At 31.4% G+C, this 17,344-nt stretch overlaps 1 protein-coding gene across 4 annotated transcripts in view; it reads left to right on the forward strand.

Moving 5' to 3' along the window:
- The first annotated feature begins 215 nt into the window (after positions 1-215).
- LOC131847399 (homeobox protein cut-like) overlaps positions 216-17,344 on the forward strand; it is a 204,487-nt gene continuing 187,358 nt past the window's right edge. For all 4 annotated transcript variants that reach the window (XM_059196973.1, XM_059196974.1, XM_059196976.1 and 1 more), the window contains exon 1: positions 216-678. The gene's annotated coding sequence lies outside the window, so the exon portion shown is untranslated. The remainder of the gene's footprint in view (positions 679-17,344) is intronic.

Genomic DNA, 17,344 nt, shown 5'->3' on the forward strand with positions numbered 1-17,344 from the left:
AAGTACACATCTCGATTCATCGTCTCGACTCGATCCGAAAACCGATCCTATTGGCGCGCCCCACTGTCGCCGCGGGGGAACGAGACGGGCAGCGTAGTTTTAGGTGGGTGCGAGAAGGAGGGAGACGGTCATCTTAGCTGCCGAGTGGCGTCCCACTGGGCGGGGCCGCGCCAAGGAGCGAGCCTCAGATGCGCGTAGTGCTGGTGGGGCTCCGCCGGAGGATCGCACTGCAGTCGAGTGTCGGCGACGACCCGCGCTCGCCACCACGCGCTCCGGTCCCGTACCAAGGATACCTTACGTAACAACAACTGATCGGATCGAGACCGCTCGCCCGATAATCGATTGTGTACTCAACACTCGATCATTAATATCGCAATTAATGATAATAATATTTTTTCCGATCAATCTGTGAACTTGATACAGTTTTGTGTACTTGGTGTAATGTTTTTGTTTTGTTTTCGCACGGACTCGTAAGATTATTTTTGGGCGTAGCTGACTGTGTATCGCTTTTATAAATTCGTAACGTTCATGTTTGTATTGGGACGTTGTGTGTGTGCATCGAACGACAATTTTGACGACTTTATGAGTTTTTTGTGACATACATTCTGACTTGAAAGTGGTTATGTGGACATGTACTGAAAATTATTAGTGTACTTCAACTGCAGTCTGCAAATAAACGTAAGTGATATTTACACTTATCGTGATTTTTTGTAGGGAAACATACTGATAGAAATAATAATAATAATAAATTTATTGTGCGATAAACAGTTACAAAATGGACTTAACTAAGTTTCTATATCTATTTTCATATATAATACATATCATCTTGGTCGACAATCAGTGTGATAAATAATGAACATATCTTTAAACAAAGTTTAAAATTTACACACGATAAATTCTAATAACCAATTCTTACAAGAAAACAAAAATGAAACTTATTTCATATTGGAAAATAATTAATCTTATAAGATGAAATCAATTATCACAACATAAATAGGAAGTTTTGAAAAGTGAATTCTATAAAAAGAAATTTAATTTTTATAAAAACTAATCAAACTTTAATAAATAAAGAATTATTATAAAAAATTGACAAATTATTTAATTGCTAATATTTTGTTTAATAAAATCAACTATCATAATTAATAGGAAGTTTCCAGAGTGACTTCTTAAAAATGACAACATTTTTATGAGAACTAATTAAAAATAAAGAATTATACAAATAAATTGATAACTTTATTAATTGATAAATTTCGTTTAATAAAATCGACTATCACAACATAATAGGAAGTTTTGCGCAGTGAATTCTTAGAAATGGCAATATTTTAATAAAAAACTAATCAAACATTAACAAATAAAGAATTATAATAACAAATTGTCAACTTCAATTAATTATTATTTCGTTTAATAAAATAGTAGTTTAGATTAAATTAAACACTGCCACAGATTATAAACAATGAAACATTGTTTAATTAAAATAAACAGATTAACTATAAATAGAAGTCAATACTATTGAGATTAAAATATAAAAAAGTGATATTTATAAATATATATATATTTGATGCAATAACAGTAATTGTGAATATGTATAAATATTGCAAATATTTTATCTGTCTCGCGGCGGAGAGGTTCACCGACGTCAAGTTACGTCGCTTTAACATTTATATTCCTAATAAGACAGTGTTGATTAACGGTGATTTAACCCTAGTGTGCACAATTAAATTTAGATATATATGTAGTTTTTTTAAACAAGATCATTATAGTATATATCTTTATTATGTTATCATAGTAAAAACTCGTAAACTAATAACTAAGGGACTAGATATAGAAATAATATTTATTGAAAGAAATTCGATAGTAGCACTTTTGGATAGATATATTTTTTTTATTCTATGATACTAGATATAGAAATAATCTTTATTGAAGTAAACTCAATAATAGCACTTTTAAATAGTCATATTTTTTTTATTCTATTACTCATTTGGAATTAGACTAAAACTAACAGGCTGTAATGAACTCAATATAAGCACTTTTTAGTCATATTTTTTTATTCTACTAATTCATAGACAACTAAGATAATGTAATGCAATATATAAAAAAATTAGGTAAAAACAAGTGAATGTTTTAAGGAAAAATATATCAAGACAGTTATCTGAGATGGAGTAGTCAGAGGTATTGTCAGCTGTGGATGGTAAACGTAAAACTTGACAGACCGAGATGTCGCTGTATGTAATTCAAAAATAACATAGTAGAGACAGATTCTTACTATAAAATACTAATATTTCTAAAATCAAATTCAAAATATCTTTATTCATGTAGATCTATTGTAGGTTCTTATGACATGTCAAATCTCCTAAATTTAAACTACGTATTAAAATGGTATTTAGTCATATCTGGTTCACGTTATATTCAATATATTGAGTTCCCGATATTTCGATAGTGTTACTGTGATTCATTTTTAGTGCCTAGATTATTATGAAAAATGTTGTAAATCACGGTATCCTGTCACGTTATACTCAATATTATTGAGTTCCCGATATTTCGATAGTGTTACTGTGATTCATTTTTAGTGGCTATATTAGTAGGTATGTAGGTAGAAAATTACGATTATACCATGGTATATTCAATATCAATGAGTTGCCGATATTTCGACAGTGTTATTAATTTTACATATAAATAATGTGAGTGTCAAATTATAAAATAATATTAACATTTTTATTCGTTTATTAGGGTGCAAATAATTAAATGCAATAGTTAATAGAAACAGAACTAATCATAAATCAAATACATTAAATATAAGCTCTTTTGAATAGTCACATTTTTTTTTCTACCTCTCCTTTGAAACAAGAAAAATGAGCACGAAATTTACCGAGTTGCTTTTTCAAATAAATGTTGTTCTACATATTCAAACATTAACAAGGATTAGGCGTGACTGTGACTCAAAATACTAAATTTTGTTAGTAAAAAATTATAATATAATAAACTAATTAATATTTATGTCACTAAAAATATGTTTTTGAACTAAAATTGACATTTTGTGTTTAAATTAGTTTAAAATATACCGAGATGATAGAATTTAAAATTTCTATATGAAAATTTGAATATGTACAAATTTAAATTCAAACAATATTTATTAATATATGAGATGTTGGTCACTTGTACAAGTCAAATCTTATACAATGTTTTTTCCTACCATTTAGTAGTTTGTATAAAAATCGACAGATTGAGTGTTTTAAGAATTTTATAGTAAAATGTAGTTCTAAATTAACTAATTATTTGAGTTTAGTGCAGGGATTGCTGTTAAATATTTTGTCTATAACCATTAATGTAAAGTGTACAAATAAATAAATAAATATCGTAATTTTTAATAGTTCACTATAATTACTTATAGTAAACTATTAAAAATTACAATTGTTCACCTTACATATATTATTAACGCGAAAGTTTCTGAGTACGGATGGATATATGGTTGAAATGTTTGTTTGTTACTCTCACGCAAAATCTACTGAACGGATTATGATGAAACTTTACAGTAATATAGCTTACGTCAGAATGACACTTAGGCTATAAATTTGCTGATGAAACCGTGGGCATATGGTAGAATAGAATAGAATAGAAAATCCTTTATTCAAATAAACTTAATTTAAGCACTTTTGAATAGTCAGTTATATTTAATTAATATATAGTAATAAAACCCAATCTATCTGAGGGTTCAAATAGATAATAAATTCTGATGCTATTATGACTAAAAAACAAAATAATTAATACGTAAATTAATAATATATATTATGTATATAAATTAATAAGGTCAGGAGTTTTTTTCTACTAATGAAATATTTTTTATGGATGATAATGGAATGGTGCACCCGCCTGCGCTAACGGTTTACGCTGGCGGGGCACCAGTGGAGGATGATAAGATGAGCATGAGGTCAGGTCAGTTAGTGAAAATCTCACCAATAATTTATCACGATGTTCTCCAGAAGGACCGGGTGGTCAACCTGATATGGTACATTGCTAGCAATGGGGCCATCCGTCCACGTTACTAACAACCCCTCCCCCCACTAGTATGATGTTTTATCTAAATATAACATCATCCCCATTTCATTCGCACCCTCTCGCATCCAAAAGTTCCCCAATTTCCGTACAGATGGCGTTACTGGAGGTTCTTGACCTCTATTTCGTTTCAAACTTAATATTTTAGCAATTAACAAAACTTCCTATAATGTATAAATACTAGTGGTCTCACGCGAGTTCGTCTGGTTTTCTTTAAGATAAAAGTTAATGTTATAGTGTTAAGTCCACCATTTACATCTTTATATTTGTATTAATGCATTGTTTAAGTAAATAATAATTATGTACTTTTATGTCAAATTTCATTATTAAGTTTTATCAAAACAAATTAATCAAATCAAATCATATATTTGCAGAATACATTATTCGTAATTAAATAGAATATTAAATATAATGTTCAGTGTATTAAATGTGCAATTTTTTTTAATTATTATAGTTTCTACCGTGAGAATTAGACAGATAGACAGACTGTCGCGTTGATAATATTTATATGGTTTACTATAACAAACTATAATCTTGTCTTGAGATTATTATATTATATGCTATACACAGAATTTTCTTTTCGACACCTATATAAGTAAATAATGTAAATTAAATAAAAAAAAAAAGAAATTCAGTTGAATTCTTGCCGGTTCTTCTCAATTGAATCTGTATACAGAACTGGACGGTAGATACAAAATACAAAAAACTTAACGTTCATAAGCGGCTAAAATGTCCTACACTAATGTAACACACATTATTAATAAATAATTTCTACACTAACTTTGTTTGCATGCTGCACTAATAATAACATCGCAGGTTCGATTCCCGTGAATTTACATTACACATACTGAGACTATAAACTCGGGGATCGATTATTGAAACATCTGAATAAACAAATTTTTTATTACCCAATATGCATTAAACATAATTATTTCAATACAAAAACATTACACTGTAAATACTTAATCATTCTTTTGTTTATAGTTTTTTTTTTTATTTCAGTTACGCCCTTATTTCCATAGACTCAAGGTCAATGCCCTTTTTTGCAATATTTTTTTAATCGTTTCTGTCTATTTATTTGTTTAAAAATATTTAATAACAGCCAACCAGCGGGCCGAATGTAAGGAGCCCTGTACACTAGCTATACTCGCGCAACTTCGTCTGTGTTTCATTTCCCTTTTGCAATATTTTTCATTGCAGCACCGCTCCTATTGGTCGTAGCGTAATGTTATATAACTCAAAACCTTCCTTGACAAATGGACTATCCGACACAAAAGAATTTTTCAATTTAAACCAGTAGTTCCTGAGATTAGCGCGTCCAAACAAACATACTCTTCAGCTTTATAATATTACTAGCTATTCGTTCCTGCTTCGCACGAGTATACATGTATTATATATATAAACTTTCCTGTTGAATCACTCTATCTATTAAAAAAAGCCGCTTCCATAGGATAAATAGGGACAGACAGACAGCGACAGCGACTTTATTTTATACTATGTAATGATAAGTATATATCTAGATACAAAAAACGATTGTTATTTAATATTAAAGACGACCTCGGTGGTCTAGCGGTCAAGCACACCGCTTTACGACCGATGGTCACGGGTTCGATTCCTCGCACGGCACAAACATTTGTATTCATGAGTATGATTGTTTGTATCGGTCTGGGTGTTTTATATGTATAATATGTATGTATTTACTAAAAAAAATACCCATAACACAAGCTCTAGCTAGCTTAACTTGGGTCTAGATGGCGCTGTGTGAATTGTCAAAAAAAAAATTAATATATTGATATTCATGTTGTCAGTTAAAAGTGCAATTACCATAAGGCCGTTATTAACGAAATATATGTAAAAAAACTAAGACCTGTCTATTGTTTGTGCAAAAAATGTATGTGACAACGATTAATCGTTAATCGTGACAAATACTCGATTCGTTGCTACTCGATTCCGTTGATGCAACTTTGTATTTAGTGGCCGGGAATTGGTACTGTCACCTTATATTAATTATAGAGTAAATTGCTATTTATTTGCTTTTAAGTAGCTTATACTTTGTAAAGGTTCGATATTTTTTGTATGTCTGTTACACGATATCTCCAGGATAGATGGATGAATTATGATGATTCCTTTTGCAATTTATAGTTTAGTTTGCAGTATTTCTCTCATACATATTTTATTAATGTTACTTTTCGGTGACATATAGTCATCATATTTTTTACATATTGGTTGGAGAAAATCACTGTATCGATATTGATGAAATTTTATATAAGATTTTAGACTTAATTGCTCGATATTCATTGTAATAGCAATAAATATATATTTTAGCATCTAAAAAAAAAAATCTATTCAAATATTTTTTTTATAAAATAGATATTATAGGTACGTATCACGCTATATTTCTAATTCGTGTGGGCAGAGATAGTAGAACGCCAAATTCTAAACAAATGTATCTAACATATGTTAATTTTCATCTATTACCAATTCAAAATTTATTTTAAGTAAACTATATATAGTATGCTAAAGTAGTTATTTAAAACCGTTTCTTTTAACTGAGGTATTGTCGCCAAGTTATAATATTAGTAACTCTACCTGTTAACAGATGGCGCTGTAAGGACTTCATATTTTGAAATCTTAAGCTAACAATAACAAAACACATCATTACATAGTATAAAACAAAGTCGCTGTCGCTGTCAGTCTCTATGTATGCTTAAATCTTTAAAACTACGCAACGGATTTTGAAGTTTTTCTTTTTAATAGATGGAGTGATTCAAGAGGAATGTTTATATATATAATACATATACACCCGTGCGAAGCAGGGGCGAGTAGCTAGTAGAAATATAAATATATATGTATTATAAAAATTATATAAAATAAAATTATAAGGTACTACTTGATCTGTGCAACTTCGTCACATCACACTTATTTGACATATCATCATTATATTTCACACAATTTACATAACATGTTTCTAAATTATAGCCTATATGTTATTCTGATATATAAGCTATATGACTGTAAAGTTTCATCAAAATCCGTTCAGTAGTTTTTGCATAAAAGAGTAACAAACATCCATACTTACAAACTTTCTCGTTTATAATATTATAGTAAGATAAATAAATAGAGTTATTATATTAAAATATATTATGTTAAGTACTTATCAATGTCCTAATTTATTTAACACTTTTACGGTCTCGATGGTGGTCGATCGGTCTGGGTGTTTTCATGAGTATGATGTATATATTATGTATGTATTTGTATCAGTCGTCTAATAAACATTACAGAAGCCCAGCTCAGCTTAGGACTGGATGGTGCTAAGCTGATAACTGATAGTGAATTGTCCAGGGTTATGATTATAAAAATCTGATCTGTGTATTTTCTATGTATAATATGTAAGTATCTATGTATATGTATCAGTTGTCTAGTACCCATAACACAAGCCTCAGCTAGCTTAACTTAGGTCTAGATGGCGCTGTGTGAATTGTCCTGAGATTATTATTAGATTAGATATGAATGTAATAAATTATACGAAAGAAGTCGCACGGCATAACTAGTCTATAACAATTGCAAGAGTCAATTAAACACTACACTCTATAACAATAACAAACTAATATTTTATCTCACGTGTATGTCTGTATGTTGCAATTGGACACCGGACGTTAGATCAATAAGCTTCGAATGCACTACACGTCAGTGGGAACCGCGTTATCTTAACGACTCGGCCGTTGTGGTATTTTAACGGATGTTTTATTATTGCGTTTCGATCTCAATCAACCGACTTTCAAAAAGGTGGTTGATTTTGTTTTATTTTATAATTATGACAATTATTTATTTCGCTCAATTTACATAATATATTTTTTAATTATAATCTATATGTTATGTTACTGTAAAGTTTTATCAAAATCCGTTCAGCAGTTTTTACATTAAAGAGTAACAAACATCGATACTTACAAACTTTCGCATTTATAATATCAGTAAGATATATAAATATATATAGGTATATAGTACGTGCTGTTATTAGTTTGTTTTTTTATATTATTACTAGCTACTGCCCCGGCTTCGCACGGGTGTACATGTATTATACATATAAAACTTCCTCTTGAATCACTCTATCTATCTATTTAAAAAACCGCTTCAAAATCCGTTGCGTAGTTTTAAAGACTTAAACATACATAGGGACAGACAGCGACAGCGACATTGTTTTATACTATGTAATAATAATGATAATCATTTAGAATTCAAATTCTTAATCTGTGGTAGCTTTTTTTTAATTTTGGGACTTTACAATCTATAAGTCCCATAAAATCGTATATTCTAGGACACCATGAGCACCACGTGACCGCCATTCATGTCTGGACGGTTATTGTAACATAACACCATTAATTGATACACCACGGACTATGGCAATTGTTTACGATGGCAGCTCTATTGATACCCTACACCCCGTGTGGTACAAGTCACGAGCGCAGCGGACGCAGATCGCCGGCGCGTATTAAGTAGATATATTTATCACAGGCTTATAGACATATAACTAAACACTAACCTTGAAACAAAGTGAAAATCGGAAAATGATTTTAGTATTTTTTATATTAAAGAGGCGTTACTCGCGACTTCCTCCGCGTGGAATTAAACTTTATTTTTCTAAAAGAAAAGTGGCCTAAGTTCCTACCTACCTATTACATAAGCTACCTGAAAAAAAGTTCCGTAAAAATCGGTTGAGCCATTTCAGAGATTAGCTGGAACAAACAGACAGACAGAGAAAAAATGTAAAAACTGTTATTTTGGTGTATGTATCGTATTTATATTCATATGCATGTAGTAAGAAACTGTTATTTCAATATTACAAACAGACACTCCAATTTTATTTATATGTATACATATAAATATAATTTATAAAAATGATATTAGGGAAATATCCGTATTAAGACAATCTGCTTTTAGAAGTCTCATATAATTCGCTGGTCTCTTTTAAAACGGTCCAATCAGTGGTTTCAGAACCTATAATTAACACTGTATCTTATAACCACGCAATAAAGACCATATTCCCATGTATAATACCGTGAGAAAATATTCGTCAAGTTCTCAACGCGTCGATAATAAGAAGAAACGCAAGCGATTTTTTTGTTTATATTACAAATATTTAATAGAGACCTCGGTATTGGTATATCAAGTCAGCGAATTGTAATATAACACTACAAATATTGTAATTATTTGTAATATTACAAATAGCTGACATTACAATTGGGTTTCTCAATTACAAACAGGATCGAATTATCGGTTGCTTATATAATTCCGTTGAATAATGTTATTAAATCGTTCAAAATGAATTAAACCTAATAGTGGTCACCCAAAGGTCAAAATTCGATTGTAATTTATTCAAATTTCTCGATTAAAAATGATCATTGTTCTAAATTCAAAATCTATAGATGTGTGTTCAAGCGCATGATAGTATATGTTCTAATTAATTTGAATTATATGGTTAAATATTTTAGGTTCTAAATTGAAAAACTATTAAGTATATGTGTGCTTGTGTGTGTTAAAAGTGCATGTTAGTATGTGTTCTAATTAATTTGAATTTTATTGTTAAATATTTAGGTTCTAAATTGAAAATCGATAATTATAAGTGTGCTTGTGTGTATTAAAAGTGCATGATAGTGTTGTTCTAATTAATTTGAATTTTAAGTTTATACCTTTTAGGTTCTAAATTCAAAATCTATTTAGTAGGGAAAAATTATAATATAAAAAATTAGTCATAAGCGACTAAAATGTCCTACAGGAATAAATGATTTTTGAATTTGAATTTGAATTTGAACGCTTCCAGTAGCGGTGGTCAAGTTTCCGCATTGAATATTTGTGGTCTCACACATCGCCCGTTTAATAATAAACAGTATTACCTCACATATAAAAAGAAATGAAAATCGACCTTAAGGTATATCATTAAAGTTGATTTTCAAAAGTTTGATATTATCGAGTTAATGCAGTTTGTAATTAAACGTGCAACATGGTGATGGTATAGGAAATAAAAATAATAATATATTATGTCTAGACGAATTAGAATGTTAATAATTAACCTATTTATAAGTAAAAGTAAACATTATTAGTATATTTGTATACAATTAAAAGATCAACCATTTTATATTTTACATCGGAACATATGGCAAAATCGGTGTCTACGACGCCTCAAAAAAATCGTCGCCGTCCCTCACACACGTATAGCTCTGTCTCTCTCTCGTTGCACATGTGTATCCCGCCTGCGATCAATGATTATTGTTTTTTTTTATAATAGTTTTTTTTTTTAATCAACGGGTTATGAGTACTGAGAATCGATGGGTACGGATATATCTTTGTAGGAACATCGTCATATGTATTTATTTAGTTTAATGTAAACTGAATCTATACTAATATTATAAAGCTATAAAGTTTGTTTGTATGTTTGAAAGCGCTGATCTCAGCAACTACTGGTTCGAATTGAAAAATTCTTTTTGTATTAGATAGCCCATTTGTCATAGAAAAAATGACTAAGTAAGTAAGTTTTTCTGTTAGTGTTGATTTAAGATTATGTGTATTACCGAATACACATAATCTTAAATCAACAATTGCAATATCTATAAGGTAAACTATTTTATTTTTCTTATAATGTAGTGTTATAACACTACATTATAAGAAAAATAAAATAGTTCAACAGACCAGAAACAACAACAGACCAGATATATCTGGTCTGTTGTGATGTACAGTTTTCTCTGTTATTTAATTATTTTTTTTTATTTTATTATTAATATATATTTTATTATTAATAATTATATATTTAATGTTATATTATTGGTTAATAAATCCCCTATAACTATACTAGATGGCATATAACAACTCTATGATATTTAGATGCTGGCAGCGCCACAAACGATCAGAAACATTGGCAGGTCTTACCACGCTCATAAATATTGATATACGTATCTTTTATATCTCTTAAGACATAAATAACAATCGTAAATAGATTATATATATACGACGGCCACGGTGGATTAGCACACTGCTTTAGTTCCGATGGTCGCGGGTTCGATTCCTCGCACAGTGCAAACATTTGTATTTACAAGTATGGTTGTTTGTATCAGCCTGAATGTTTTCTATGTATATTGTATTAGTTACTTGCCCCGGCTTCGCACGGGTGTACATGTTTTATATATATAAACCTTCCTATTGAATCACTCTATCTATTAAAAAAAACGGCTTCAAAATCCGTTGCGTAGTTTTAAAGATTTAAGCATACATAGGGACGGACAGACAGCGACAGCGACTTTGTTTTATACTATATAATGATAATGATGGATTTATAAAAAAAATGTATCTGTGTAAGTATATATTAATTGGGATTTTAATGCAGTTTTTTTTTAATAGTGATTCAAGAGGAAGTTTTATATGTATAATACATGTACACCCGTGCGTAACCGGGGCGGGTAGTTATTTATATTATATACCTACCTAGGTTATTAATGACAATTCTATTTGGCTTCTGAGGGCCGTCGTTGATTATCTGATGTGATATTTCTAATAATAAATAACACGTTATTGCTTGACGAAATAGACATCTGCTTTGTAATTGGGACAAACGGACAGACTATATACTACATAAGATTATATATATATGACGACCTCGGTGGTCTAGCGGTCTAGGAATCGAACCCGCGACCATCGGACGTAAAGCGGTGTTTACGTCAGAAGGTCGCGGCTTTGCGAGTAAAGCACAAACATTTGGAATCATAAGTATGATTGTTTGTATCGATCTAGGTGTTTACTATGTATAATATGTATGTATTTAGGAAAAAAAATTATCTATGTATTTGTATCAGTTGTCTAGTACCGGAAGTAAGGCGGGCGTTGAGGTGACCTACCAAACGCACGAAGTCAAAATTGTCTTAAGTTTATTGAAATGTTAAATTTTCTGCAATCGTCGAACCCACGACCTTCGAAAATAAGGCTGTGTAATAAACCGCTAGACCACCGAGGCCATTGAGGCGAGCTGCTAAAGTCAAAATTGTCAAATGTTTACTGAAATATTAAATTTTCTGCTAGGAGTCGAACCCACGACCTTCGAAAATAAGGCTGTGTGATAAACCGCTAAACCACAGAGGTCATTGAGGCGAACTGCTAAAGTCAAAATTGTCGAATGTTTACTGTAATTTTTAAAATTTTGTGTATTTTTTTATAATAAAGTTCTTTCTAAAAATGTTTCTTTTCTACAGTATATTATTTTATTGAAATCAATAAAAAAAGACGACAGCAATCGGTAAAGCTGTTCTCGAGTTATGTAATGACATAATCACCAAGGTTATTAGGGATTCATTTAGATAGATAGACAGACAGATTGTCTATCTAAATAAAAAATTGCGTATTCCACATTAAATATATTGATTAAATTATTAACAGTCCATTGGTTAGTAACAATTTTTTTTATAATCACTTTATCACTTTATCACATTCATATCTCGTAATCGGTTAAATTGTTGCTATTCATAATGCCATTCTATTAACGATTTCCAAGTCATATTTATATGACACCCTGATATAAGCTTAACTTATTTGTGATAGGGTTGTCAAATTGTACTTTTTAGAGACTTATTTTTTTAATATTTCCCCCTGAATTATTGACATCTAGGCTCAAGCTAAGCAGAGCTTATGTTATGGATAGACAACTGATACAAATACTTACTTAAATATATAATATACTTACATAGAAATACAATCAAACTCATGAATACAAACGTTTGTACTGTGCCAGGAATCGAACCTGCGACCATCAGATGTAGAGCGCTGTGCTAAACCGCTGTACTACTTAGGCCGTCAAATGTATGATATGTCACAATGTACGAAGTTGCAGTACGAATTTGTACGAGATTTTTTAATATCTAAGTATGGGAGGGGTTAGGGTTAGCTAGGGCTATAATACTAGCAACGTAACATGTCAGATTGACCTCCACGCGGTTCCCCTTGGAAGCCATCGTGATAAATTCTTATTCAAATGACCTGACCTCATGTTCATCATATCATCCTCCACTGATGCCCCGCCAGCGTAAACCGTCAGTGCAGGTGCACCATTCCATTATCAGCCATAAAAAAAATCTAAGTATGAGATAATAAATGTTGGCAACCCTGGCGTGGAATACTAAAGCTAAAAGCGAATATCTCATTGTAAGGCGACACTACGAGGACAGGTGCGAAAGTGTTGCCATCTATCGTGTGATAATTGTATTAATTGATTGGGAATTAAAACGAACGGTGAGGGATGCCGACTGGTAAGTTATAGGGTGGAAATGTCACCACTTTTTTTTTAATAATTTCTGACCTGAATTTTTTTTTTCATCCCATGGATTTGGTATATACCATGTGTGTAAAGAATAAACATCTGATGTAAATACTTACATATTTCTTTATAAATACATATATAATAATACATAGAAAACACCCAAATCGATACAAACAATCATACTCATGAATATAAATGTTTGTGCCGTGCGAGGAATCGAACCGGCGACCATCGGAATTGAAACCGATTGTGATGAAACCTTATAGTAATATAGTTTATACATCAGAATAACATATAGACTATATTTTTTATTGAAACATAACGCGGGTGAAACACACTACTAATCATTACATATTATAAAACAAAGTCTCTGTCACTGTCTGTCCCTATGTATGCTTAAATCTTTAAAACTACGCAACGGATTTTGATACGGTTTGTTTTAGTAGATAGATTGATTCAAGAGGAAGGTTTATATATATAATACATGTACACCCGTGCGAAGCCGGGGCGAGTACCTGGTATATAAATACATATATTGTACAGTAAATTGAAGTCACTTTGAAACGCACTTTCTATGCAATTCCAAATTCATGAATAAAGGCGGGAAACACTGCCACGCCATAGATTATCAGGTCACGTTACACTATGGGGGAACCAAATGATTCGAAATGACATTTCTTTTTTTTTTATTCGACTTGAGGCAAAGGAAATACCGATGCGCCATGTCATGTGCTCTCAATATATTTAGATGTCCCTCTTATTTTCATAATTTAATTAGTAACAAATGGATTCGACATGTTTTATGTTCGTATATGTTTGATATTACTTGAAGTTTAAGGATAGCAAGTTTGAATTCCTGTAATATTAAATGCGTGGTTATTACATTATCAAAAAATCGAAAAATAGTCTGTGTTCGAGACTATGCAATGTTTATAGGTTACTAGCTGTCCCGGCAAACGTTGTTTTGCATTAAAATAAAAAAAAAAATAAAATTTAGGGGGATGAAAAATAGATGTTGGCCGATTCTCAGACCTACTCAATACGCTCACAAAATTTCATGAGAATCGGTCAAGCCGTTTCGGAGGAGTATGGGAACGAAAACTGTGACACGAGAATTTTATATATAAGATTACACTATCATATATTCTAAAAAAAATTGATCATGTTTGCATTGTGGAGTTATAAATACACGACTGAAAATAATAAAGCCATTAAGGGTAGTTACATTGTATAATTGTAGTAATAAATTAGTTCATATATTCATATATATTAATATTACTATGAAATGATGCACGCGATAATAAATTTATTTGGTTGTTTGTCACATATTCAATCATGATGAAATTTTGTATATAAAAATTTCACTTACCTATTTTTAACACAGTCAGTGTTAAAAGTAGGTAAGTGAAATCACGGTCATGCGAATAAAGTCGTGGGTTGACGCTAGTATATTTATCAAAACGAGCGCATCCTGTACAACATCCATCTGGAAATACTGAAGTAACTCCAAACATTGAGTAACAAAACAAAATAGAGCAACTAAGAAATTCCCTCTTGCATAAATTCAAATTGTTGACAAGCGAATCTATGGGCTCGTCGTTATACCAATAAAACTGAACAAAAACTCATTGAACTCGCTACAAAAAATAGTCACGACGCACCCCACGGTGCTGTAATGGTAATTTATAATACATTTCACTCTTAAAACAGTGTGAGTTGACATAATTAAGTAATTAATGAACGCACAAAAAACTCTAGAGTGGGAATAACGGTGGCAGTGAGTGATTCATTTTTATCGATTGAGTTTATTTTTGTCATCGACTACTATAATGTCTTGGTACATCCCTAATTAAAATTAAAAGCCTAAATTAAAAAAAACATGTGAAGAATTGGTTATAATTAAAATCTTATTGACCGTAAATATACATATACTAGCTGACCCGCGCAACTTCGTCTGCGTTTCATTTCCCTTTAGCATTTTTCATTGCAGCGCCACTCCTATTGGTTGTAGCGTAATGTTATACAGCTTAAAGCCTTCCTCGAGGACTATCCAACACAAAAAGAATTTTTCAATTCCAATCAGTAGTTCCTGAGATTAGCGCGTTCAAACAAACATATAAACTCTTCAGCTTTATAATCTTATATATAAAATTCTCGTGTCACAGTTTTCGTTCCCATACTCCTCCGAAACGGCTTGACCGATTCTCATGAAATTTTGTGAGCGTATTGAGTAGGTCTGAGAATCGGCCAACATCTAATTTTCATCCCCCTAAATGTTAGGGGTAGTCCATCCCTAAATTTTTTTTTTTTATTTTAAGGCAAAACAACGTTTGCCGGGACATCTAGTATTATATATATTATTATATAGTATAGATATGTAATATAAATATATCGCGTGTTTTAGTCTTGTATCTGATAATTTCATTACTCTGTATTGCTATTTGTATTGTTTACTAGTTATATATTTTTTTTAATGCACCGCCTACATGAATCTCTGTTTGCCCAATGGTTGACTGAGAGAAAATGCCTCTAGGTGTTAACTCCGCCATGTGCACCTTTATTTATGTATTTGTGCATTAAAGTATTAATAAACAAATAAAATAAATAAATATATTTAACTACACTACACTATTGTATAAATTTTACTGGATTCCTGACCATAAACAAGACTCCATCCATCATTCAACGGACAAATACTATATAAATAATATTTAGTTCTTATAATATCTTATTATGTACCCAATTCAATAAGAAATTATAATTGATTATTATACACATATAAAATCGTACAACACTAAGAAACGTTAAAATGTGAGTTACGCACCTGCTGCTCGATAAATAAAACATGACGGCCACGCGAGCCTCCCTAATCAATTGTATCGATAATGTAGACCATTATCGTGATAGTTGCACGTTCAAACGTGTCTCCATCACGACACTAAATTGAATTTGACAATTTATTTACCCTGTTATTGCATACCAAAACCATTAACTATAAAAGCCTACGATGTTATCAAATCGAATTAGAATTGAAAAAGTAACAACATTTATCGATAAACTCACTTAGCACACGTTCGGAAACCACTCGCATCCAATAACAAAGAGCACGGGAATAAAAACCAACGAAAATCCATCAATCAAAGAACAGCAGTGAAATAATCAAATTTCCGAACGTCGAGTGCAGTTCAAAGAGCACAAACGAGGTACCGCAACAGATTTAGCAAATCGAAAAAGACAATACGACTAATATCTAGCAAAGTTCCGTGTCGATAACGAGTCTATGGCTGCAAAACGAGGAAGAAATACACGAGGGAAGATATTTAAAAATGGAACGATTCAACGACGTTCGAATGCTCGTGTTGCGGATTCCAATTTTTGAATTCCGAATCTTTCTTTATGGTGCATTCGATACTTTGTTGGCGTTTCGTTTATCTTCCAATCAAGTTGTCAAAGGTCGATGACACTACATGATTTTACTTTTATGAAATATAACTGAAATGATAGTCGAACATTATTCATTGGAATAGTTGTGTCTAATACTAGAGTTGCATGAATATGAATAATTAGGTTAGAGTGTAAGCAGTAAAATGGTATGCCGGGCTAAATGGCATCGATTGAAAGGGAACCACCGAACTTTTCTGTCACGAACCTCTTTTTCAATGCACGATAGATTTTACTACTGTTCGCTATCGGCTTTTGTTTCGCGACAATCTGACGGTTGCACGTTCGATATTCGAAATCAAAACAAAATGCGCTCTCCTCGCTTGTATTAAGAATGACACGTTCATTTACAAATGTAACAGTATACGATTATGCCATTGGTGTTTATAAAGTTTTACGCGTGTGAGGGCAATCTTACAGTTTTGTTGTATTTACGACTGTGATAAAAATGTTTGCGGCCGTGTCGACTCTGTTATTGTCGAGCACCTGTCACTCTTTAACTTTAATTTTATGAGTTTAATGTTTATCGATGTCGCTTGATATGTAAATAAATCAACG

The sequence above is a fragment of the Achroia grisella genome, unplaced genomic scaffold (assembly GCF_030625045.1).
Source record: "Achroia grisella isolate CSIRO2021 unplaced genomic scaffold, CSIRO_AGI_Agris_v1 utg5290, whole genome shotgun sequence".
Taxonomy (NCBI): Eukaryota; Metazoa; Arthropoda; class Insecta; order Lepidoptera; family Pyralidae; genus Achroia; species Achroia grisella.